The sequence below is a fragment of the Aethalodelphis obliquidens genome, unplaced genomic scaffold, assembly GCF_003676395.1.
Source record: "Aethalodelphis obliquidens isolate GAN/ISIS:26980383/991018 unplaced genomic scaffold, ASM367639v1 scaffold6, whole genome shotgun sequence".
Lineage (NCBI taxonomy): Eukaryota > Metazoa > Chordata > Mammalia > Artiodactyla > Delphinidae > Aethalodelphis > Aethalodelphis obliquidens.
Genome location: NW_020837950.1, coordinates 12,107,171 through 12,132,880, shown reverse-complemented (window position 1 = coordinate 12,132,880; position 25,710 = coordinate 12,107,171). Strand labels below are relative to the sequence as shown.

The window sequence follows — 25,710 nt, the reverse complement described above, 5'->3', positions numbered from 1 at the left end:
GAAGCCACCGCAATAAGAAGCCTGCGCACCACATCGAAGAGCAGCCCCTGCTCGCCAAAACTAGAGAAAGCCCACGTGCAGCAACGAAGACACAATGCAGGGCTTCCCTGGTGGTGCAGTGGTTAAGAATCCACCTGCCAATGCAGGGGACACGGGTTAAAGCCCTGTTCCAGGAAGATCCCACATGCCGCAGAGCAACTAAGCCCGTGTGCCACAACTACTGAGCCTGCGCTCTACAGCCCGCGAGCCCCAACTACTGAGCTCATGCACCACAACTACTGAAGCCCGCACACCTAGAGCTCGTGCTCTGCAACAAGAGAAGCCACCGCAATGAGAAGCGCGCACACTGCAACAAACAGTAGTAGACCCCACTCGCCGCAACTAGAGAAAGCCCGTGGACAGCCAACGAAGACCCAACACAGCCATAAATAAATAATTTAAAACAAAACACAATGAGATATCACTTCACACCTATTAGGGTGACTTTAATTTTATTTACTTATTTATTTATTTTTGACTTTAATTTAAAAAAGGAAATAAATAATGTGGAGAAATTAGAAACCTCCTAAATGGCCTTTCAGGAAAACAGTTTGATGGCTCCTGAAGTTAAGCATAAGAATTATCAATGACCCAACAATTCCACTTCTAGCTATTTGTCTCCAAAGATTTGAAAACAGGGACTCAAACAGATACTTGTATGCTAAGTGTTCATAACAGCATTATTCATAACAGCCAAAAAGTAGAAACAACTCACATGTCCATTAACTGATGAATGGATAAACAAAATGCAGTATATACATACAATGGAATATTATTCAGTCATAAAAATTAATGGAGTTCTGATACACAGATGAGCCTTGAAAACATTATGCTAAGTGAAATAAGTAGACACAAAAGGACTCATATGATCCCACTTATATGAAATATCTAGAATAGGCAAATTCATATAGACAAAGTAGAATTGTGGTTGCCAGGACCTGGAGGAGAGCAGAATGGGGAGTTATTGCTTAATAAGTAATAACTTAAGAGTTTGGTGTGATAAAGTTTTAGAAACAGATAGTGGAGATAGTTGTACAATGCTGTGAATGTAATGCCACTAAATTACAGACTTCAAAAAATGGTTAAAAAGGTGAAATTTATGTATGTTTTATCACAATAAAAAAAAAAATCATTGTGGTTATCCAGGACTGAGGGGCTTGAGGAGAAATGGGGACTGACTGCTTAATTGGTACAGGCTTTCCTCTCGAGTGAAGAAAATGTTCTAAAATTGATTATGGTGATGGTCACACAACTCCATGAATGTACTAAAACCCACTGTACACTTTAAACGGTGCACTGTGTGGTATGTGAATATCTCAATAAAGCTCTTACTTTAAAAAAAAAAGATAAAAGGTGCCTATAGAGTATATACACGTTCTAAACTTATCTAGGGAGTTAGGAAGATTTTACTAAAGAAGTTAATGCTGAGTTGAAAGTGGAAGGATGCACTGGAATACAATAGGGTAAGGTCGAAGTGGAAGGTATGGGGATCTAGGGCTGGAGGCATTCTAGACACAAAGTAAAGAGCAGTGCAAGACCCTGTAGTGAGTAAGAGTATAACCTGATGAAGGAACTGAAAGAAAGCCGCGACGTGCTGGAATTCAGACAGCAATCCAGACAACAAGAAGAATGGTCTGAAATGAGACCAGAGAGGTCAATGGGCCAGGCCACACACAGCTTTCCAGGCGATGTTCAAGATTAGGGCTTCATCCAAAGATCAATGTGAAGTCCATAAGGTTTAATGCCTGTGTTTTTAAAACATCACTTTGGTTGCACTATGGAAAACTGACAGTAAAGAAGCTAAAGACAACATAGGGAGCCTAGTCAAAATGCTCCTTCAATAGGTCAGTGATGATGACGTCCATTATAGAAACTTATAGGTTGAGGACAGCACATCAAATCACTGGGGGGGAAGACAAGTTATTCCATAAATGGTATTGGGGAAAGCTGACTCCTTACCCTCATTCCTTATACCAAAACAAATTCTAGATGTATGAGTGATTTTTTTAAATGAGGCCACACACAGAAATAGTCAACTAGAGCAATGGATCAGAAAAGAATGCTGACAAACGGACGCCATGATTTTAGCAGAATGTATAATGTGTAAAGGTCTGTTTTATTTTAGTTATTTATTTTTGGAATATTTATAAAGTTATTCTTCAAATATTTACTATTGTTATATCTATATACATGTCTTACTTAGATATTTTATAACAATTTCTTTGAGATAAATCACATACTATACAGTTCAGACACTGAAAGTGTACTAATCAATATTTAGTGTATTCACAGAACTGTGCAACCATCACCACAATTTTAGAACATTTCATCACTCCAAAACAAGACCTATACCCATTAGCAATCACTCCTCACTTCCCTCTCTTCCTCCCAGCCCTAGTTAACCACTAACCTGCTTTCTGTCTCCATGAATTTGCCTATTACAAACAATTCATATAAATGGAATCATATATGTTCCTTTGTTATTTGAATCTTTTAAGCAAGAATTACTTATTTGTTATTTATGGACAAGAAAATTAAAGTCATTTATTCCAGAAAACATGAACTTCAAAGGACTACAGTGTTGTACATATGACACAGGTAGGTGTAATAATCTGAAATATACTTTTCTGTGAGAGATTACATATCCAAAGGTTTGATTTTATACATATTGTCACTCTGAAAAATTTCCTAGTTTACTGTCTGAAATTTCTTAGTAAAAATCAGAGCCAAAATCTTCAGCTGTGTTTCTAAAATGGTGCTATTTTAAACCATGGACTATTTAGAATTTAGAATATGATAAAGGTGCCATCTTAAACCATAACTATTCAGAAATGGTGGAATAGTTGTCTATTTTTTTAAACTAAAGTATGATGAATACAAAAGGGCTGGAAGAAAATACATCAAACTTAATTAGCGGTTAGCTCTGGGGGAGAGAATATAATTTGGGGGACAGCCATTCATTTTGTCAATTTTTAAACATTTCTTATAATGACTATGTACTTATATATTAAAACTTTTAAAATATGGAAAAAATTTAATTAAAAAAGTCACAAGTGTATAACTACAAGAAGACCACTGGGATACATGTAGAAGAACATAAATCCAAGAACCTATAAAGGATCAATCATTTTGACAGCCAAAAATGATATAGTTTCTATAAGCCAAAAATATACTGTAAAATAAAAAGACAAAGAACTTTAAAAAAAAAAAAACTTCAACACATCTCAGGGTTAATTTCCTTAATTTACAGATAACTGAAAAATCAATATGAAAATGGCAATCTAACAGAAAAAAAGGAGCAAAGAGCATGTTCACAGGAAAACAGAGCCAATAAGCAAATACAAAATGGAAGAAGTGCAAATCTAAACACGTTTATCAGAAAATTGGAAAATTTATGTAGATAACTTAGATATCCATATCCAAATAAGCATGCAAAATTTTTGTATAAGAATGGTCACTGCAACACTTTTTATAAGAGCAAAAAATGGTAATTCTAAGTGTTTATTTATGTAGCTCTAATTAAATAAACAATAGTATGAGTACCTGAAATCCTATACAGCTGTTAAAAAGAATGAGTCAAATTTCTATGTGATGATTTGGGGAAACATCCAAGATACGCTGAGGTGAAATCTAGTTGCAGAACAGTCAGGGAAATCCTACTTCCCATCTAATATCTTCTTGCCTGAGTTAAGGGCAGGTGGGATTGGAAGGGGAAGGAAGTGGAGTTGCAGGCAACCTAAACTGGAGAGTTTTACTCTCCAGAAGGTAGGAAATACCAAACACAAACTCTGACTACTTCACAGTTTTGTCTGAGGCCACTGTTTCCACACTTTTTTTTTTTAATTGATAAGCCTTCATGTTAGACAACTGACTGTACATCCCAACACAGAAAACCCTGAAAAAATATATAATTTACCCTTATATGTAGATAAAGTTCACCCCTGAAAGTCTTTCTCAATTGTTTTTTCAAACTGTCCATACGGAAACAAGGGCTCAGACTGTGCTGGGTGTGGACATGTGCAAGTGTCCACTTACAGATACTGGTCCTTCCTCCCTCTCAATGCCTTGCCAGGCCACTAAAATGTTGGTTGAAATTAAAAGATACAGTCCTAAGTTTTTTTAAAATAAAATTCAAGTACTAAAATGCCCAATGTCTATCCAGTTCTATAGCCCCTGGACACAGAAATGCAAAGTACTAGCAAACAGACTTTTATAAAAGGAGACTTGTTTTTATCACCCATAAAAATTGTAAAACAGGCATTTTAAGTCTCTTTTTAATCCATTTGACTTACAAAATTAGATTCCACCACTACCACCGCCCCCCCCCCCCAAAAAAAAGACAGCTTGGAGGCAGGAACCTATTTTAGTCATCACTCTGTCTCTAAACACCTCCCTCATTGCTTAAGCCATAGCAATGAATAAATATTTTTGAATTTTGGACAATGTTTATTTTCTCTGTATCTATATATGCCAGGAACATGTATATCAGCTAGAATTTAAAGTATCTGTTGGTCTTAATTAGCCTCCTGTAAAATGAGAAAATGCATTTATAAACAGGATATTGCTCAATAGTGCTATGCTTCTGTGGAACTTTTTGCATGTAAACTTGAGCTGTTTTAAGTACTATACAGTTTTCAGTTAATAGTTTCCACTTTAAAATTACTTTTTAAAAAAACAGAATGGAAAGTCCTCTTTTGGCTCGGACCTCAGAGCAAGTGTCAATGCACACCACCAGCTAAGCACTAGAGCAAAAAACTCACCCAATCCCACCCCACATTTAAATCCTTTGGTGTCCCAAGACATTAAGAAGCTGCTCTATCCTGAGTAAGACAAAACCGGGTTACTGAGTCAGAATTCTGGTAAATCAGCCTAGAAGAGGCTTTTGATAGAAAGTAACTTAAAACAATGCTTTTGCTTTTCATGTTTCAGAGGAGTTATTCACCTCCTCGATATATATCCCTAATGTGAGAACAATGCTAAATAATGTCAAAGACATGGGTCTGACCCTTGAAGACAACCAGCTTTATTCCAATTGGTCACAAAAGGCCTAAGTCATAAAAATAAGAATAGTGCACTGAAAAAGTTCAAAATAATCCTGGAGAGGAGAGAGGGAAGTAAATACAGGCATAGAAGAAATAAAACTGGCCTTGAGTTGATAATTATTGAAGTTGAGTGATAGGTACAGGAGAGCTTTTATACATTTCTACTTTTTTCTGTTTTAAGATTTTCCATAATAAGTATTTAACTTATCAGTATTTTCCCAGTATAATGAATATTTGTGATAGCAATCTGACTCTGGGGGTAGATTAAGCAACAGTTTACAGATGACTTTCTATGCAGCCTAAAGGACAAAATACATCTAAAGCTCTCAAACCATCCACTCCTAAACAACTCTTAGCACAGGAATGCAGTAAAATAATCCACTCTGTATCTTGGGAGGGCAAATGCAATTAATTCCCCATATCCCTCAGATCCAGGTCATTTCTTCCTTCAACTACAACTAACAAACCTTTCCTGGTAGAGTTCAGCTGTAATAAGTCAGTTGAGTCATCCTGTTTCTGTATGTGCTGAAGGAATTTTCCAGTGCTGTTAACCAATTCATTACCTGCCGATAGAACCTTAAACTCTCCAGCTCATGCTGGGTGGGTTTAACCTACCTTATTTCATCTTTGGGGAGTCAAACTTAACTGCCTATTTATAACTTTGGAAAAGGTGGAAAAGTAGATACTGTAGTTCTACTACTGTGTTTTCTAGGATTATGCCATGGAACTGCATGCTTATTATATACAGGATTGATTCCTTGGGAAATAAACTTCTCAAAAGTGGTTCTTGATTAGGCCAAATACTCTTAGTAGCAAATATTTGTAAAACAGCAACATTACCAGTGTTATATATTTAGTATCAGTGGTATCCCTAGAAGCACAGAGAGTAAAATGACGAATGCCAACCTTCCCATTCCTCTCTCCCCAATTCTACTCCCTTTCCCAAGAGGTACCATAGTTAACAGCCAGGTGTGAATACTTTCAGGTCTTTTTATATGTATTTATATCCATCATTTTAGTAGGTTTTATGAGATCATACTATACATGTTCTGCAACTTGCTTTTTTATAACATAAAAAGTCTTGGAGACCTTCCAATATATAAAGCTCTACTTCATTCTTTTTAATGGTTACATAATACTCCAAAACACAAACATACAATTTTAGCATTCCTTTAGTAGAGATAACTTAGGGCCTTTCCAATATTTTTGTTAACATAATGTTGCAACAAACATCTTTGTGCCCATATTTTTGTAGGACTAAGTACAAAAAAATGAAATCTCTAGGTCTAAGGGCATTCACAAAAAGCCTTTACCAATTTTATTTCTATCAATAGCACATAGTACATATCACGAATTGCATAGCATCGTAATTACATACATTATTACTATCACTAATAGTATAATAATATATGGCTATAACATTAAAAAAAATTTTTGCCAGAATGTCAGACCCCCAAAATATGTCTCATTGCTTTTATTTTCTATCTAATGAGGCTGCACATCTTTTCAAGTTTATTGGCATCTGTATTTCTTCTTTTTCAAACTCTTTTTGTCTAGTTGATTTTAGGAGCTCTTTGTATTACTGAGTATTAGTCCATTATGTCATAGTAAGATTGAGAACTTGTTATACATTATTTGCTTCCCTTTCTTCTAGATGGCTCCAAACCCAGATTTATAAGGGTCTCTTTTGACAAATTTTTCTATTTAAATATCTATCAGACTATTAACTAAAAAGTTAACAGAACTGCAAATCACAGAATAATAGATCTAAAATCACAAGACAGCAATTGGAAATAACATCCAATGACAATGTGAAATATTAATTGGAGAGTATTTTCATTTTCTTTAATGCTTTAACTTACTAACTTCTTCCAAGGACAAGCTAGAAGAACTGAAGGATAAACATAAACCCTGGATTTTTTTTTTGACACTTTTACTTCAGCTTTTATTTTAGAGCTATTTGTTGTTGCCATATGTGTTAAGGACTAACATGAAGTTAAAAAAAAGTCTTCCAGCCATTAAAGATTTAGGGGGGAAAGCATTAATACATTTGTATGTGTGTGTGCAAGTTCATCTTGGTTCCTCTTACAGAAGTAAATATTTGGTTTGGGATATATCTTTGTAAGAAGCTGTTATCTCCTAAGTTTCTTCTTTAAAATAAATTATGCTTTTTTAAAAGAAAGTATTTTACAAATACCTAGGGATAACAAAAATTCCCAAAATATAATAAAATGTCAACATAGGTTTCAAGATTATAAAAGTAATTTTCAAATGGGTTGAAATGGGTTTTTTGTAACACACTGCAAAATAGTAAATATTTTAAAAGTACTTTTAACATAAAATGCTTGGGAGAATCAGTCATGAATTTTTAAAGCAAATAATCCTAGATTATTGCTAAATTATGCTAGATTAACCCACAATAGTTCTCACATTAATTTGGAATGGAACTACCATTACATGACTTTTACCTAAAATAGCCTTACTTGTTTACTTCTTGCTTTACCAACAGCTAGCAAATTTCCTTATCATATACGTAGGTAAATGTAACAGAAGGAGGAAAAAATTTTAAAAGAATACAACAGGACTATGAATGATGTGGTCATGAGATCTGAATAAAAGACAAAACCCTGAAGATGATTAAAAATGAAGGGCCAGGGGCTTCCCTGGTGGCGCAGTGGTTGAGAATCTGCCTGCTAATGCAGGGGACACGGGTTCGAGCCCTGGTCTGGGAAGATCCCACATGCCATGGAGTGGCTGGGCCCGTAAGCCACAATTACCGAGCCTGTGCATCCGGAGCCTGTGCTCCGCAACAAAAGAGGCCGCGATAGTGAGAGGCCCGTGCACTGCGATGAAGACTGGCCCCCGCTTGCAACTAGAGAAAGCCCTCGCACAGAAACGAAGACCCAACACAGCCCAAAATAAATAAATTAATTAATTAATTAAAAAAAAAAAAAATGAAGGGCCAGTAAGCAAAATGGTAAATAAATCTCTTAAGTCTATGAGACAAAAGAGTTAAAATAGCCAAGAAAGTCTCTAAAAAATATTTAAAATAGGTAAAGACCAAGGAAAAGATAATTCCCAAAAGAGGTGCTACAGCTAATTAACAAACATTTTAAAAGGTCACCCTAAGTAAATCAAATAAATGCAAATTAAAATGTAAACTTTGGGGACTTCCCTGGTGGTCCAGTCCAGTGGTTAAGATTCCATGCTCCCCATGCAAGAGGCCCACGTTCAATCCCTGGTCAGGGAACTAAGATCCCATACCGCAACTAAGCCCACGAGCCACAACTACTATGCCCGTGTACTCCAGAGCCTGCGCGCCGCAACTAGAGAAGCCTGCTCGCCATAATAAAGAGTCTGTGTGCCGCAGTGAAGACCCAGAGCAGCCAAAAATGAATAAATTTTTTTAAAAATTCACTTCTAAAAAAAAATGTAAACTTTCACCTAAAAGAAAAACACCAAAAAAGTACCATGAAAATTCAGTCATACATTGCTAGTCCTACAGTTAACATCTACAATCCTTCAGGGATTTGGCAATATGTATCAAGAACTATAAAAACGTTCTTATTAATGATGTGTGTTATCTGTGGTTTGCTTTAAAATACTCTCACAGAGGGAGGGGAAAGTAGAAGGAGGGAAAGGGACAAATCTTCCTTATAGAATTCCAATTAATATTAGTAGATTTATCACCCTCTAGGAGGTGAAGCTTAACCCTCGCTCACCCTTGAACGTGGACTAGACTTAGTGACCCACTTCTAAAGAACAGAATTCAGAAGAAGGTAACTTTATAGTAGAGAAACCTAGCAAACCCTATCTTAACCAAAAGATCAAGGTAAACATCATGTTGATATGTCATGTTGATATCACATACCCTTTGACATGATGTGATGAGAAGGGCATTTCACCTCTGTGGTATTCTTCCCCAAAACCATAATACCAAATCTCATCATGAGAAAAATCAAACCCAAATTGAGGGGAATTCTACAAAATATCTAACCAAATACTCCTCAAAACTGTCAAGGACATTAAAAAAACAAAACAACAACAAAAAAAAAAACAAGGAAAGCCTACAAAACAGAGGAGACAAAGCAGACTACCACTACTTCCAGGTGACCCTAGGAAAGTCCTTATAAATGATAAAAAGAAATAGATTAGGACTTCCCTGGTGGTCCAGTGGTTAAGAGTCTGCGCTTCCAATGCAGGGGGCACCAGTTTGGGGAACTAAGATCCCACATGCAGCACAGCACACCAAAAAAAAAAAAAAAAATAAGCACTGACATTTTACTTAAGTTAGTAATACTGGGTAATGTACTATTTTTGTTTTTTTGTTTTTTGTTTTAGCCATGCCACATGGGATACAGGATCATAGTTCCCCGACCAGGGATCGAACCTGCGCCCTCTGCAGTGGAAGAGTGGAGTCTTAACCACTGGACCGCCAAGTCCTGGGTAATGTACTACTAATTCCACAAACATTCATTGTTCTCCAGAAACTTTAGGGGATTGCCCTCAAAGAAATTCTACCAAGAAATTTATAAATTAATTTTGATTAGAGGCAGAGTACTGTGTATTAGGCATTTCTGTTTTTCCATGCAAGCATTCAAAACAATAAAACGTCAGCTTATCCTCTACACATCTCAGATACAATCCTCCCTTAAAAGAAAAAAAAAAAATCAAAAAAAGAAGAGCAATCAGTTCTAAGAACCCAGAAATACTGCAGCTTGATTTTTCCTTTATTTTTCTCAAGGTTGAATTATAAAAATATGTACCCTTATTTAACCTCCCTACTCTTGCCAACCTCTCATTTCCTCTTGTCTTCAATAAGGGTTAGTTCCCTGCTCCAGCTTCCAAGAGCAATATAACTAAGAAATTCATATCCTTCATAAGAAATGAGTCAGAAACCCAGTATGCTCAACGTGAAATTCTTGTAGTTATGGGAAAAAAAGTATGTAAAATTAATATGTGTCTAGAATTTAAACCTAGGGAAGAAGTATTCTACATTAAATCGATTATACTTGGTTCTGTTAAGATTATCAGATGTTTTTTCTTCTTGTTTTCCTAATTTTCTATATTTTACTTTTTAAATCAAATCACATATTTACATATGGGTACATAAATTTGTACGTATATGTAAACATTTACATACACATGTAAACAAAAGATTCTATCCAAAATAAATACTAAAGGTTGATGCCGAACTTCCTTGCATTAATAACTCACAGATAAATTTTCTTCTATGGATGCTTGCGAACGGTTTAAAACCATAAGAATTTAGGGGGAAAAAAAGAATTTAGTATTAAAAATAATTATATAACTGGTTGCCTCTCGAAGAGAGCCTAAGCATTCAGGGGACAGAAGTAGTAAAGAAACTTTTCACTGTATACTGCTTTGTATCTTCTGAATTACTCAAAAACTATTAACTTTTAAAAAGAATAACCTTAGAGTAAGCGTCTTGTTGTTCCCGTACAAGAACCATTAGCTCTAGAGACAAATAATTACATTTCAATTTTTCTCTTGAACTGAACAGGCTAAATTATTTTAACCCTCTATCTGACTTTCCATCATCACTGAATTTCTTGGTTAGAATTAATATATACAAAAAGGTATTCTAAACTCTGTAAGTGAATGTGTTACAAAATAAGCCAAATCCCATTATCAGTGATAAATGACCAAGTATATAAACAGACCATACAATGGATACTTCTAAAGTCAACCTTTGCCCTAAATCTGGGTAATCATTCTTTGTAAAATCAGTTATCAATGTTTTACCTTTCCCTTCCTCTACTCATTCTCTGGTGGAAGCTTTAACAATTAAGCGAATCAAAATACTGAAACAACAGAGTATATATCACAAACTACTAATATTGGTATAATGTTTTGGTAATGTTTGGTAAATTGAGTTTAAAATAAAAGCAAATGGGAATTTTTTTGGGGGGGAATTCATTTTTAAATTCATTTTAAAAATACACATGAAACAAGGAAAATAAAAGAAAACAGATGAAGATGAGACTAGTTTTCTTTCAGGTTTTTTCCCAAGGCACATTCAGAATCAAAGACATCTGGATACATACTATAGCTGGAAGGCAGAAAAAAGAGGGTGGAGGGAGGAGAGAGATAAGAGATAATATTACAACCCAGTAAATAGGAAATCAATTCTTTTTTCTAGAATTTTCTGAACATACCAACCATATATATATTTATATATCAAAACTTGAATTACAAATAAATGAGGATGGGATCAACATCTTAATAAATGGTCCCTAGGAAAATCTGCTAGCAATTAAGAAGGAAAAAACACCCATCAGTGATTCCAGAAGACAATTTAGGTGAATATTTATTTGGCCTCTAGTGGAAGAATTTCCTAAAGATACACACAACGAAAAATATCAACAAACTTACAACATAAAAATGTGTGCATAAAAAAATTCTCAAATACAATTAAAAGAGCCAAAGAATTAAAAAAAAACACATTCCATTAATACAAGCAAAGACATCTTAATAACATGGAGCATATACAAACAGATTCTTAAAGTGGAGACTGCATTTGAGATCACAAGCTATAACTTTTATGGCAATACGAATCCAGAAGTCAAAAAATGTTCATGTCCTGTGAATAACTCCACTTCTAAGGTTCTTTCATTTAAAAAAAATCTGAGGGACTTCCCTGGCAGTCCAGTGGTTAAGACTCACACTTTCACGGCAGCGGGTGTGGGTTCGATCCCTGGTCAGGGAACTAAGATCCCGCATGCCGTGCAGCACGACCAAAAAAATTTAAAAAAATTAAAAATCTGAAATACGAAGATTTATGTACTAACATGGTTCTCATAGCTTTATCATAGTGAAAAATTGGGACAATCTAAATTTCTGGCTAAAAGGAAATATTTAAATTATGACACATACTGTGAAGTATTATGCAGTCAAATGTTTCATTTTCTTTCATAATGACATGGGGAAATAAACACGACACAAAAGTATATTAAATAGGATATAAAAATAAGCAAAGCACATGCACATATTTAAAAAGCACAGGGTCTTCCCTGGTGGCGCAGTGGTTGAGAGTCCGCCTGCCGATGCAGGGGACACGGGTTCGTGCCCCGGTCCGGGAAGATCCTACACGCCGTGGAGCGGCTAGGCCCGTGAGCCATGTCCCCTGAGCCTGCGCGTCCGGAGCCTGTGCTCGCAACGCAAGAGGCCATAACAGCGAGAGGCCCGCGTACCACAAAAAAAAAAACCACACACAAAAAAAAAACACTTAAAAAAGTTGAAAGAAAACATACCAAAACTATCATTGGGTATCTCTGGGTGACAGGATTTTAGTTTTCATTTTGTATATTTTATCTTTCAATATCATATAATGATTATATATTAACTCTTGTAAATCAGGAAAAATGTTGGATGCAGCAAAACTAAGAAAAACTCAGATTTTTCAATAAATAAGTGGTAAAAAATAAATAAAACTCTTAAGAGATGGCAGGGATACGCTTACAGTTGAAGAAATTTAAGAGATTAACAATCAAATGCCATGTAGAGACCTTGTCTGAACCCTGATTCAAACTAACCTAGCAAAAGGACAATTGTGAAACAACCAGGAACTTTGAACACTGACTGGATTAAATGTTATTTAGGAATTACTAATTTTTTTTTTAACATTAGAAAGTCAATTGACACATCTGAAAAGAGTCATTATCTCTGAGAGATCTCACTATGTATTTCCAGTTAAAAGAGATTTTATGCCTGGAATCCAGTTGAAAATAATCGTCCAAAGGGGGAGGTATGGATGAAATAAAACAGCCATAAGCTGAATAACTGTTGAAGCCAGTTGATGGGTACATACGAATGCATGATACTATTCTACCTTTTAGTACCAAAAATTTCAAACATACCTAAGTTTTTTAGAAATACATTTTTATAGACAACCAAAACAAAAACTCTTCTTTCTCCCCACTCAAACATAGGGCTCTTCTTGAGAAAGTAGGGATAACCAAACCTAACTCAAGGTCAGAGAATGAAAACTATCTTTCTACCGTAATTTTAAGAAGGTGATTTATGATAAAATCACTCTTCCAAATAGCCAAATCTTTACAGTGATCAAGAACAGTATCAAAACTCTTCCCATTTAAAAATTAAAAACAGGGACTTCCCTGGTGATGCAGTGGTTAGGACTTCGCCTTCCAGTGCAGGGGGCCGTGCGGGTTCGATCCCTGGTTGGGGAGCTACAATCCCTCATGGGCAAAAAACCAAAACATAAAACAGAAGCAATACTGTAACAAAATTTAATAAAAACTTTAAAAATGGTCCACATCAAAAACAAAAATCTTAAAAAATAATCAAAACCCAGAGCAAGGGCAAAATACAGAGTAATAATTTAGAATGCATGCAATTTGTTTTTATAAGACAGAAAGTAGAAATGCTGGTCAGTGAAATGGGGAACTCAGAAGAAGCATTCTATGCATTTTTATCTAAAAAGCGTCAATGCTATTGATTAAAGCTCCAAAGTTATAAAACCAAGAAAGTGAAACATATGTGCCAGAAACTGCTGGAACTGCCCCCCAGACATTCAGGGAGACTACACTTGAGTTTGCTGTCTATTTTTTTTTTTTTTTTTTTGCGGTACGCGGGCCTTTCACTGTTGTGGCCTCTCCCGTTGCGGAGCACAGGCTCAGGACGCGCAGGCTCAGTGGCCATGGCTCATGGGTCCAGCCGCTCCGCGGCATGTGGGATCTTCCCGGACCGGGGCACAAACCCGTGTCCCCTGCATCGGCAGGCGGACTCTCAACCACTGTGCCACCAGGGAAGCCCTGCTGTCTATTTTTAATCTTATTCCCAATTATATCAAAGGCGTAATTACCTCTAAAAAATATTTTTTTTCTATAAATAGCTTTCTGATACCAAGTTTTTACCCAGTAGCCAATTAGAAAACTGATTAACCAAATGAGCAGAGCTATCCCAAAACTCTGGCTACCGTGCATATTAAACAGGGAGAACAAAATATTTGCCTATCAATTTCAGTAATACTATCATTACTGTACTATGTACTAATATACTATAATTAGTTGTTGGGATTACTTTTATCAACTGACTCAACATCTCAATGCAATAAGGTGTTCAAATTCACTCGTATACAATACTTTTTTGTAACATATTCATTTGCTTTATTCTTTTTATCAGAAATGGATCTCAATCAAACATAGCCATACCTAATAATAGTTTATATTTGCCTGTAGTTTTCTAACTACTTTCATATCTTAACAACAGCCCTTCCGACAAAGTCAAAGCAGGAAAATTATCCGTTTTAAAACGAGGAAAATAGGTTCAGATAAGCTAGCAATTTGACCATGATCACACATCCATCCAGTATGAGCCAGATCTTGGACAGGAAGTCACAATGTAAATTCCTGACCAAGACTCATTCCACATCTGTCAAATATGACCAATCATGCTAGGTATATTTGTTTCACTCTTATAAACACAACTTTAGAGCAGTACAGAAATGAGATAACCATCAACCAACTTCCTAATACTTCTTACTAGTGACATACTTTTCTCTTAAACTACATTTGCATCTCTGATTCTCTGATGGGAAGAGGGCAAGGAAAGGATGCAGACTCAAGTTCAAATCAGTCAACTGTTATTTGTTAAAAAACGGTAAAGCTATGCCTGGGAAGTTAAAGTCATTTTTAAAAATTAAATGTTGAAATAAACCCTATTATGTACCTTAAATACCATAATTATTTATGCTTAGGAGTTAAGACTTACTGAATTCTATCATGACAAATTTTTATTTTTTTTTAAATTTTTTTTTTTTTTTAGCTGCTTTGGGTCTTTGTTGCTGCACACAGGCTTTCTCTAGCTGCAGCAAAAAGGGGCTACTCTTCATTGCAGTGCATGGGCTTCTCACTGTGGTGGCTTCTCTTGCTGTGGAGCACAGGCTCTAGGCACGCGGGCTTCAGTAGTTGCGGTGCGTGGGCTCAGTAGTTGTGGCTTGTGGGCTCTAGAGCGCAGGCTCAGTAGTTGTGGCACATGGGCTTAGTTGCTCCGTGGCATGTGGGATCTTCCCGGACCAGAGCTCGAACCCATGTCCCCTGCATTGGCAGGCGGATTCTTAACCACTGCACCACCAGGGAAATCCCTATCATGACAAATTTTTAAAATTCACATTAATAGCCAAGCAATTACAGTAACAAATTCCTTATAATACTCCCAAATTGATCCAATAGGGTGACCCTATATTGTTTGTAAACAAAGAATGTTGCCTACCATTCAGTTCTATAATGATCAAATCATTAGCTACAACCATTGCTGACCTATGAGTACACACTGAAAGAATTTAGGATGAAGCATTCTGCGTTTTGGATTTATGGGCCCCTAGATAGTCAAAAATGCGTATCTAAGGAAGAATTCCAATGACCCCAGATTTCTGCATCTTCTCATGCACAGAAAAGCACTAAAATTGAGATATCTGATCCTCGCGACTAGCAGTAACCTTTCACTTGACTGCACAAACACACACACACACCAGCTCCTCCCTCACCTCCTTGGAACGGTTCCTCAGAGCTACCTGAGAGGCTGTCTCCCATGCTACAGTCCTTAGTAAGACACTGAATAAACTCATCTCACAGCTCTTACGTTGTACATTTTTTCCAAATCAACAGGCCCATCTAGAATTAGCTATTTACAAGAGAAAACTACAATAAAAACCACCTCTGAAAATCTTACCATAACACATTTTTACAGGATAACAAAAAACTTATACTCTTTCTGGGGGCATACTATTCCAAAGGAACAGACTAGAGCACGCTAGAAAGAATGACAACAAAATGTTCATTTTTCATAGAATGGGAATGGGAATGTATAGAAGAAACAAGGTCAGTATGACCAGGAGGCCTGTGCAAGATATCACTGTATAGATAAGGTACAGATTAGAGGATGCTAAGTCTTTATTTATATTCAACAAACCAAAACTTGACGAGTGTTACTCTTAAAACTCTGGGGATGCACCAGTTCTCATCCACTCATTTAAAGAGGAAAGAACTCAGGGCTTCCCTGGTGGCGCAGTGGTTGAGAGTCCGCCTGTCGATGCAGGGGATACGGGTTCGTGCTCCGGTCCGGGAAGATCCCACATGCCGCGGAGCAGCTAGGCCCGTGAGCCATGGCCCCTAAGCCTGCGCGTCCGGAGCCTGTGCTCCGCAACGGGAGAGGCCACAACAGTGAGAGGCCCGTGTACCGCAAATAAATAAATAAATAAATAAATAAATAAATAAAATAAAAAAGAGGAAAGAACTGAGGCCCAGAGAGTGTCAGTGACTTACCCAAAGTCACGCAGTAGAGGTGGGCTTCAAACCCATGTCTTCTCTCATTTCTCCTTTCCTGAAAAGGATATATCTAACAAGTCCCCAGGGGACTAGGTAACTAGCAGAAGAGTTCAGAGGAGGATACAGAAGAAATAAAAGGCATGCCCCACCTCCAAGAGCTTGCTATCAAGTTAATTATTAATTATAATTCATTCATATAATAATATAATCACATACCAGTATATAATTAATAGCCAAAATAAATATCACAAATGACTTCTGTGATAATCTCTCTGGAGAAAGATCAAAAGGAGAACTACTTAACCAACTTAACTTCTATCCCATGTTTATTAAAGGCTGAACTCTTCAAGATTATTTAGAATTTCCTTACCTCCTTAATTCCTTGATGTCTCTGCAGAACAGGACTCTGTTAAAGGTCCACCCCAGGGCTGCTACCACTTTTCTGGAAATTCCCCATTAATGTGACCCTATTTTCCTACACCTTAGACATTACCTTTACTTTCCTCTGCGACTCTTTTTTCCCTTACCTGTATTTGATTGTATTCTAGGAATCACCTTAGGCAACACTTGCTAAAAACAGCATGGGATAGCAGAAAGAATATATCTCAGATAAATGACTTAAGTTACGGCACTACTGAGAAATTGATAAATTAGCCTCTCTGTGACTTCAGATTATCTATAAAACAAGAGTGATAATTGAAACTATTCATTTTAAAGGGCTGTTCATCAAGTGAGAATTTGTAAGAGTGCTTTATAAACTGTAAAATGCTCTGAGCCAGTAACTCTTAAGCCCTTAGATTTGAAATGTAACTTCAACCTTAAGCCCAAGTTCTCTGTATACTGCTTTGGGGTGTTTGTATTCTCCTGGGGCTCAGCTATCACTCTTCTGCATAAAAGCGAAAAGGGAAGAAAGAAGTCTTCTGTTCTGAACCTTGGTCCCTCACCTACAAATTTCCTGTCCTTCCCTAGCTGTTCTTTGCTCTTAAACAATCTCATAGATTCTCTCAAGATCCAGGGATAAAATTTATTATAAATGGTCAAACAAAGGAAAACTTTCCAACTGAATCATTTTTGTTTATACTCAATATCTTAACCCAAAGTTTCATCTTCTAAAAGTATTTTCTGAAATTTCTACTCGAGTACTACTTAGTCATATTCTGAATAAAAATTTTTAAACTCAGGAAAAAAGGCTGTGTTTCATAAGAAACAGAAAAATTCAACAGATGATATAAAAATTCCATATTCTGTGACCCCAAGTCATAGTGGATATAAATTACTTACAAATGTTAAAAAACCAGCTTTCAATAGCTGTATTACAAAATACTAGTATGTTCTGAAATTCTGAGGTATATCACAAGTGATGTTACAAATCTGTGAATGATTTACACCATTCAAATAAGCTAGAGCAGAATCAAGACTTTTCCTCACTATCACTCCCATTCACTTCCTTGCCTACATGATTTTTGGAAGCAGAAAGGAGTTATGGCTACTGCTCTCCCAACTCAGGTAACTCACAGCTTCTCTCACCCATGCTATAGCCTAGATGACATATCTGCACGTAGATGCACATCAATGCCGTTCATGATGACAGGAAAAACGCTTAGAACCTCTGTGATAAAGAAAGCAATGTTATTTAAAAAAATGAAACTTGAGTAAGCACCACAGAAAAAAAAGTCTTCTAAATTTCAAGCAAGTCAGTTTCTTCTATATTACCTTTGCCCAGAGTACAAAGCAACAAAATACATACTATAGGAAAAAATTACTGTTTTTTAAAAGTATAAGTCAAAACAAGACAGCAACCAGAACACTGTCCTCTAAGTCTTCATTTATGAAGAAGATGCTTACTATATCCCTAACTTGATTTGAAGCATCTTTATTAGCTGTTAAAATTTGAAAGTGCTGCACCTGTAATACTTGTCAATGAGTGCAGTCGAGCAAAACCCAGCTTTATTCTGTTTTTACAAAACTGAGACTCACATCTGTTCTTTAATCTAAATTTAAAAAAGGAAATGAAAATTCAATATGAAAATAATAAGAAGGTAACTTTCTTCAAAACAAAAGCAATGAAGTTTAAAATGTTATAAACAAAATATAAGCCCTACTACACACCTAAAAATTGGTTTTAGTATAGAAAAATATACACTTTTCCAAGGAGTTAAACATTTTTTTTAAATTTTGAAAGCAATCACATTTAATTTTAAAATTCAAATACAGAAAGTTGAAAAAAAAAAGCAAAAGTAAAAGGTACTCTCTTCTCACAGGCAACCTCTATTAAAAACTCTCATGTAAATTTTCTCGGATTACAAGTATATGTATGCTATATATACTTGCTGAACTATGATTGAATCACATTTCAAATCATTTAAATGTCATAATTATGACTTTTTTTTTTTTTTTTGCGGTACGCGGGCCTCTCACTGTTGTGGCCTCTCCCGCTGCGGAGCACAGGCTCCGCACGCGCAGGCTCAGCGGCCATGGCTCACAGGCCCAGCCGCTCCGCGGCATGTGGGATCTTCCCGGACCGGGGCACGAACCCGCGTCCCCTGCATCGGCAGGCGGACTCTCAACCGCTGCGCCACCAGGGAAGCCCAATTATGACTTTTTAAATAATTAGACTGGTTGGTTGACTATTTAAAGCCATGGTTCACCACAACATTATTTATAATGGTGAAAACTGGAAACTACATTCATGTCCAACATAAATGAAAACTTCGAGTAAACCAGTTTATTCAAAATATCTTATAAAATGCAGCCAGTTAAAATAAGTTTAGAAATTTTCTAAGGCCACAGTAAAGAGCTCACTATGTTAACCCCCTCCACAACGCCCGAAAAAGAATACAAGCTTACGTGAGTATTACATCTCATTTGTACCAAAGATGAATTTAAAAAGACTGGAAGGAAATACATGTACAGAGATGACTTCTGAATGACAGGATTATAGCTTTTGTTGTTGGCTTTATATATTACTATCCTTTGCAGCTTTTCAGTAACAAGCATGTCTTGTGTTTAAAAAAAAAAGAAAGAGGGACTACTAGAAATGCATATCCAATTTAGGCTTAAATAGAACAAAACAATTCATGATCGCAGTTCTATTAGCATATTCTGACAGCCAGAACAAGTAGGTTTACTTGTTGTAACTTCCATGATTGTGTAAGACAAAAAGACTGGTCAACACTGTTGTAATACAAAGTATATGAATTTTGGGTCAAAGAAAATTGGGTTTGAATCCCAACAGTCCCAGTGGCTTTTCCTTGGGCAACTTACCTAACCAGAGCCTGTTTCCTCCAGTGTAAATTAGGGGTAACAATATCTGACTTGGAAGGCCGATGTGTAAGCTAAACATAAAGTATGTAAAGAAAGTAAAGAGGCTGGCATATATACTCCATGAATAGTAAATGCCATTGTTATTGATATTCAGACAGGTAACATTTTTTAAATTTCAGACTCAAATAATTTTCAGCCCTCTTTTAAAATGCCTTTTAAGTGCCCAAGCTTTTCTTTACCTACGTTAGGATCTACTGACATATGCCCACCCATTTCAGATGATTAGCACTTTTTGTATGGGCCAAAATATGAATATGCACATAAACACACACCAAAAGAATACCTTTACTCACAAGCCTGTAGTAATATTTGTCTAAGAAGTTTTACAATCTTAAAAAAATCCTAATGTAAGCCACAATGTAACAGTCGGGAGTCTTTAATTTTCTTCAAAGTCTTTACAACTCGTATACTAATATATCACTATTAATTATCAATTTAGACAATTCAGTGTCTTTTATTGAAGTTTTTGTTCTAAGTCTTATTACATTATATGGGAAAAGATTATTACAAATACTGTACTTCCTTTTAGCATTGTACTGCTTTTCACAGATACAGGTAAAGTTGTGATTTTTCTTCATTTATTTATTCCATCAGCAAGCCTACTGATTGCTTAATTGGTTCTCCCTGACCTCATGGGCCTCCCAATCGAATAGGCCAGAGAGCCACAGACAATTTACTGATAATATGGAAGGTGAAGTGATGGGAGCCACAAAGGGCTCTTTACAGAATCCTGAGGTGGATTAGGATAGAGCTCTGCTAAAGGTCATGTATGACCTGAGCTTCGACAGATAAACATAGTTAGTCAGGCTTCAAGACTAGGAAGAGAGTAAAGACAACTGGTATTTCTCTGGATTAACTGCTCGAAATTAATGCATCAATCAATTTTTTTTTTTTACACATTTGGAAAGGTCTTGCAGTGAGAAATCTATTCACTTTATGATGATCCAATGGCTGTCCAAATATTAAAACACCCAAATCAATTTAAAAAATGTAGGAAGAATTCAAATGACTATACCAGCAGGTAAAAAGTGATAGATGGATTTCTGGGGTGTGGAATGCAAGGTAATGCATAGGAAGGAGAAAATAATCCAAATTTACTTTAAACCTGGTAGGCTCTGAAAATTCAATACAACAAAGCAAGAAGACCTTTGCAGAATGTTTCTTGAGGTCATCTACCAGCTATGCAACCTCAGGCAAAAAGACCAACAGAACAATGGACTTCATTAAGGACACGACTGGAAACAGGACAAAAAACATTACTTTGGCCTTAACAAAAACATGGCCTATCAAAACCAAAGTACTGTGTACAGTTCTAAACACTAGTTCAGAAGCAGTAGGGTACAGTGATTAAGAAAACAGACATGGGATCAAATCCAACTTTCTGCTACTTACTATGTCTCAGTTCTTTCATTTGTAAAGTGGGAGCTGGAATGCCTACATCTGAATTGCTCTACAGTTAAATGAAAAACATGCTTAGAGTTTTTAGCATAGTACCTGACACAAAGTGTTCCCCAAAATGACAGCTATCATTACTACTATAGAGCAAGAAGAAATCTCCCAGAGAAAAGCCATTAAAATATTAACACATTCTCAAACTTTGACAAGCATTCAAATCACCTAAAGGGCTTGTTGAAAATTCAGATACCTGGGACCAATTCCTCCCAGGGATTAGTTCCATAGGTCTAAAGTAGAATGTGACTGTTCTCTGGCCCGAACATCAGGAACTACTGAAGTTGGAGAATCAAGGTACAGCCCTACAAAAAGAAGCTGAAAATAAGGGGTTTTCCATAGAAAGAACTGGTTTAAAATAGACAGTACGTTCAAGAGTGATGCAGGTGTGTTCAGGTTTATTCATTCAACCAACATGCGTTGAGCACCTACTTTGCAGTGAAAAGGACAGACAAGGTCCCCATCTTCCCAGAGTTTAACTTCTAGTATAGGAGACAGAATACAAAAAATAATGAAATTCCAGACAGTGGTGGAATAAAGAAGAGAGAACGGTGAGATAATTGTGGGGGCAATCTCCGTGAAGGAGAAGCTGAACTGAGACCTGAATAACACGATGGAATCAGCCATGGGAAGATCTGGGAAAAGATCTAATCCACACCGTACAGCAAATGCAAATGCCCTGAGGCAAGAACAAGCCTGGCAAGTTCCTAGGACAATGCTAGTGCCACGTGACCAGGCTCCTGGGTACTAATCTAGGCATTCGGATACAAGATAAGAGAGGAAGGCAGTGCCAAAACATGTACTGCCTGGCAAACCTTGGTAGAGTTTGGATTTCATTCCAAACGTGATGAGAGGCTTTTCAACAGAGGCGTGACACAATCTGATTTACATTTTAAAGGATCCCTTAGGCTGTGGCAAGGGGAAAGCCAAAGTGGAAGCAGGGAGACCAGGAGGTTGCTGCAGTGTGCCAGGTGAGAGATGGTTAGCTGGCAAAGGTGGTAGCAGTAGGGATGGGAAGAAGTGGACAAATCCAGAATATATATTGAACACTATAATTTAAGGCAAATTTAGCTAAGTTTATGACTAACAGACCCCAATACGTTATTATCCTATGTTTAGGATACTTTGTAGTATGTACTTATCCTTTGAAATTGAGGTGAAGGGGAAACTTTCCTCTGTTTTGGCACCACTGATAAAGCACTGGACTAAATGGGCATACATCCAAGACTCAATGTTAATAAAGAATATTAAGTGTGTAAAGTAAAGTAAAATCTTTTAGGATCTTACTCCCAGAAGCCTGGACAGCAGGTCAGTATATGGAGTATATAGCAGCTATGGAATAGAACTAAACCTTTACCTGAATCAGATCACTAAATGAACAAAAACTTTTTAAACTTCCATATTGTCATCTCAGGCTATTCTGTGCCTGCTCTTTCAAGAGTTAAACAAGCAAAGCCTTGTCACACAGTGCATATTAATTTCATAAATCTTACAATATCATCATAAGAGATTTGAAAGGAAATCTTTTAGAAGCACGATTTTAATCATTATGGTGTGGCAAACATACAGTGAATATTCCCTAGAAGTTAAGGTCTACAAGTCCCTATCTGCAAAAATTTAAACTTTGTTACTCAAAAATGAAGTACTACTATGTGGAAAAGCAGGTTACAGAAAAGCATATGCAGTATGATACCATTTTTGTATAAAATACATAAATGCAAAAAAGTCTGGAAGGATATAAAACCACTACTGACATTCTGGTGATCTCTGGATGGCAAGAATATTGATGACTTATTTTCTTCTTTTTTTTGCTTATCTGCTTTAATCAACATTTTCTCCAATTATCACAAATTATTTCATATAAACAAAAATATTCAGTTATAGGTTAGCATTAAAGGTCAAAAAAAAAGAACTTCAAGAAAACATAATTTCGTTTGTGTGTAAATCAGCAGGATTCCAACGGTGGTGTTAAGAAAAAAAGATCCCAGTTGCACACAAGGAAGGAAGAAATTTGTTAGGAAGAGGTCCATGTTATGCCACACAAGGACATACCCTTCAAGGGAGTAGTCTAAATTCCTAAGACCTGGATTTGACAAGTGACAATCAATTTAGCACATAGCTCTGTTTTTCTTTCCTGCCGTTTGCTAAAGAAACACCTCAATTAATGAGTTCTCTGGGGAAAAATATTCTTTTTTAAAACTAAGTTAGGACAAAAGGGAGGTTTGGTCTTCCGGTCTCGTTCCTGCGGTGGAAAAGTGCGGAGAGCGGCAGGGCTCGAAGCAAGCTACACTAGAGGAATCTGCGTGGCCGGTCATCTAAAGTGGAAGGGAACACAAGCCTTCTGCAAGCTCCACAGATTGGGCAGCGAGAACGCCTCCTAAGGGTCTCGAGACTACGTCTGAAAGGTCTTACGCCATCCAAGTTATTCTATGTACAGCTGCCAGTGGTTTCTAACAATAACACAAAAACTGGAAGATCTCTTTAAACACAGGTATTACGTGCAGGAAGCTCATCCGACTTTTTGCAAAGCCAAGACATTCTCTTAAGGCCACATCTTCGATTTTGCAAACTAGGACAACTGAAAACATCCTATTGATTCTCTACGGCTAACAAACATCATCTTGGCTAAAAAACACACAGAAACAGCCACTTTGGAAAACTGGCTTTAAATGGCAACATAAGACTTCAGGTACTCTGGTAACCAGTTTATCGCACTTCATCTGTTCCAATAAAGGGTGCTACCTCTTTACTGTCGGCTCTGGTTCCACTTACTGAACAAATAGAAAAATGGAATCCTTCAAATTCACAACACAGTAAGGGCTAAAAGCTCCCGCTTTCTGGACGGCAGCTCTCTAGTCTCATTAATCACAACAAAGGAGGTATCCTAGTGACTTCATCAAACCCGGCAAAGGCTGAGTAACAGAGGTAAATTATATAGTGTGAATTTCAAGGTTTGTGGGGTTTTCCTTCCAGCTACGACTCTCTTCTTTTTACTCCATTATACGCCTCCACCCGAGTTTACTGCTTGCCCTAAAAATGAAACCATCCCTGGCTACCGTCCACTTCCCTGCCAAGTCCCGACTCTGGTTTCCTGCAGAGAAAGCCAAATTTCAGGCTCTCCGCCTCGCTCTTCGCCGGGGGACGCGGGCTCGGCAGCAGCGGGCTTCTCCAGGTGCAGAGTCGCCGGCCCAGCCGGGGACGCACCGAGCCCGAGAAGCAGCCCCGCTCTGCCACAGCTGCCGCAGTCCCCCAGAGCCTGAGTAGCCACCAGGAAAAACCGGGGTGAGGGGAAGGTGGGCCGGCAAACGGCGGTGGGAGAAGGGGCAGACACTCACCCGCCCAGACAACAACCGATAGGGCGGGGAAGATGGGGGCCGGGACCAAGCCTCGGCAGAAAGACCGCCTGAAGCTTCCGGAACACAGCAGCTGCTCCGGTCGTCCCTGCCGCCGCCGCTCCTGGCCGCTGCTTCCTCCCCTCCTCTGTTTTGATTCGACTGACCACGTCACTCTTAGCCACAAGACCCGGATCTGCCGGCTTCCGCGGGCGGCGGCGCAACAGATTGCAGCATCCCGAAGCCCCCAGCAGCCGGCCTGCCGAGCATGCGCGCGCCCTGCGCCTGCCCAGTAGGTCCGGGTAGGCGGGGCGGGCGCAAGCGTCACGCGGTTCGTGCGGGCGTGGAGCGCGGGGGTTGTAGTTCCGGGTGGGAGAGGTGGAGCCGACAGTTCCGATGTGGAGAGGGAAGGCCACGTGTCTGTTGAAGTGGCCAGTGTGTCCTCTGTGTCGTCTGTCGTGGACAACGTCCTCTGCAGTGTGTCTCCCTTTGCCTAAGCTGATGGCTTTCCTCGGCCAGAGTCTTTAGAATAGCGGGGGTATTGGTAGACGTGGGCGCAAGTTGATGTCTTCTGAGACATGTAGAGATTGTTTTCGATCACTCAGGCCCAGGTGAAAATTGGGGATCAGGATTTAGTCTTATATGTACAACAGTACGTCAAACGTGGCAGTTATTCCCCTGTACCCTCCCTAACAGTGCATCCAGAAAGCTGACTAAAAATCAGTTCAAGACGAGTATTAAAGGCTGATCCAGAGATAGTGGGGAACTGGGAGGCAGTCAGCTTAAACCTTTGTTGCTTTGACCTTAGGGATTGAAATAAGGATAATACTTGTGGTGTAAGAACCTCATTTCTTTGTAAACTAAGTTGGTGCTTCCTACTCTCTCATTCTAACCTTCTTAGTTTCCCTGCTAAACAACTGGGACCCAAGAGATTTCCCAATTTGGGAAAACTTAGGGCTATTCTGTTGTTTTCTTGGGTCCATGAATTGACAGACTTTAAAGAGGGACTAGTGGTAAAATGAAAGTGTGAGTTCCAAACAAAGATTTCACGAAGGTGCCTATTTGCCTATCCTGCAGGAGAGGTGAAGGTTAGCTGTAAGAAACTGTCTTCCTTACTCTGAGTTGACCTTTTCATCTAACCTGGTCTTCTACCTCAGTATTTGGTTAATCACCTCAACTAGCTGAATCACCTTCAGCAAATTAGTATCATCTGCT

The 25,710-nt window shown here is 37.8% G+C and overlaps 1 protein-coding gene across 1 annotated transcript in view; it reads right to left on the bottom strand.

Annotated features, from left to right (window-relative positions):
* SMIM14 (small integral membrane protein 14) overlaps positions 1–24,633 on the bottom strand; it is a 71,596-nt gene extending 46,963 nt beyond the window's left edge. The window contains exon 1 of the mRNA XM_027103140.1: positions 24,499–24,633. The gene's annotated coding sequence lies outside the window, so the exon portion shown is untranslated. The remainder of the gene's footprint in view (positions 1–24,498) is intronic.
* Between the last annotated feature and the right edge of the window lie 1,077 nt (positions 24,634–25,710).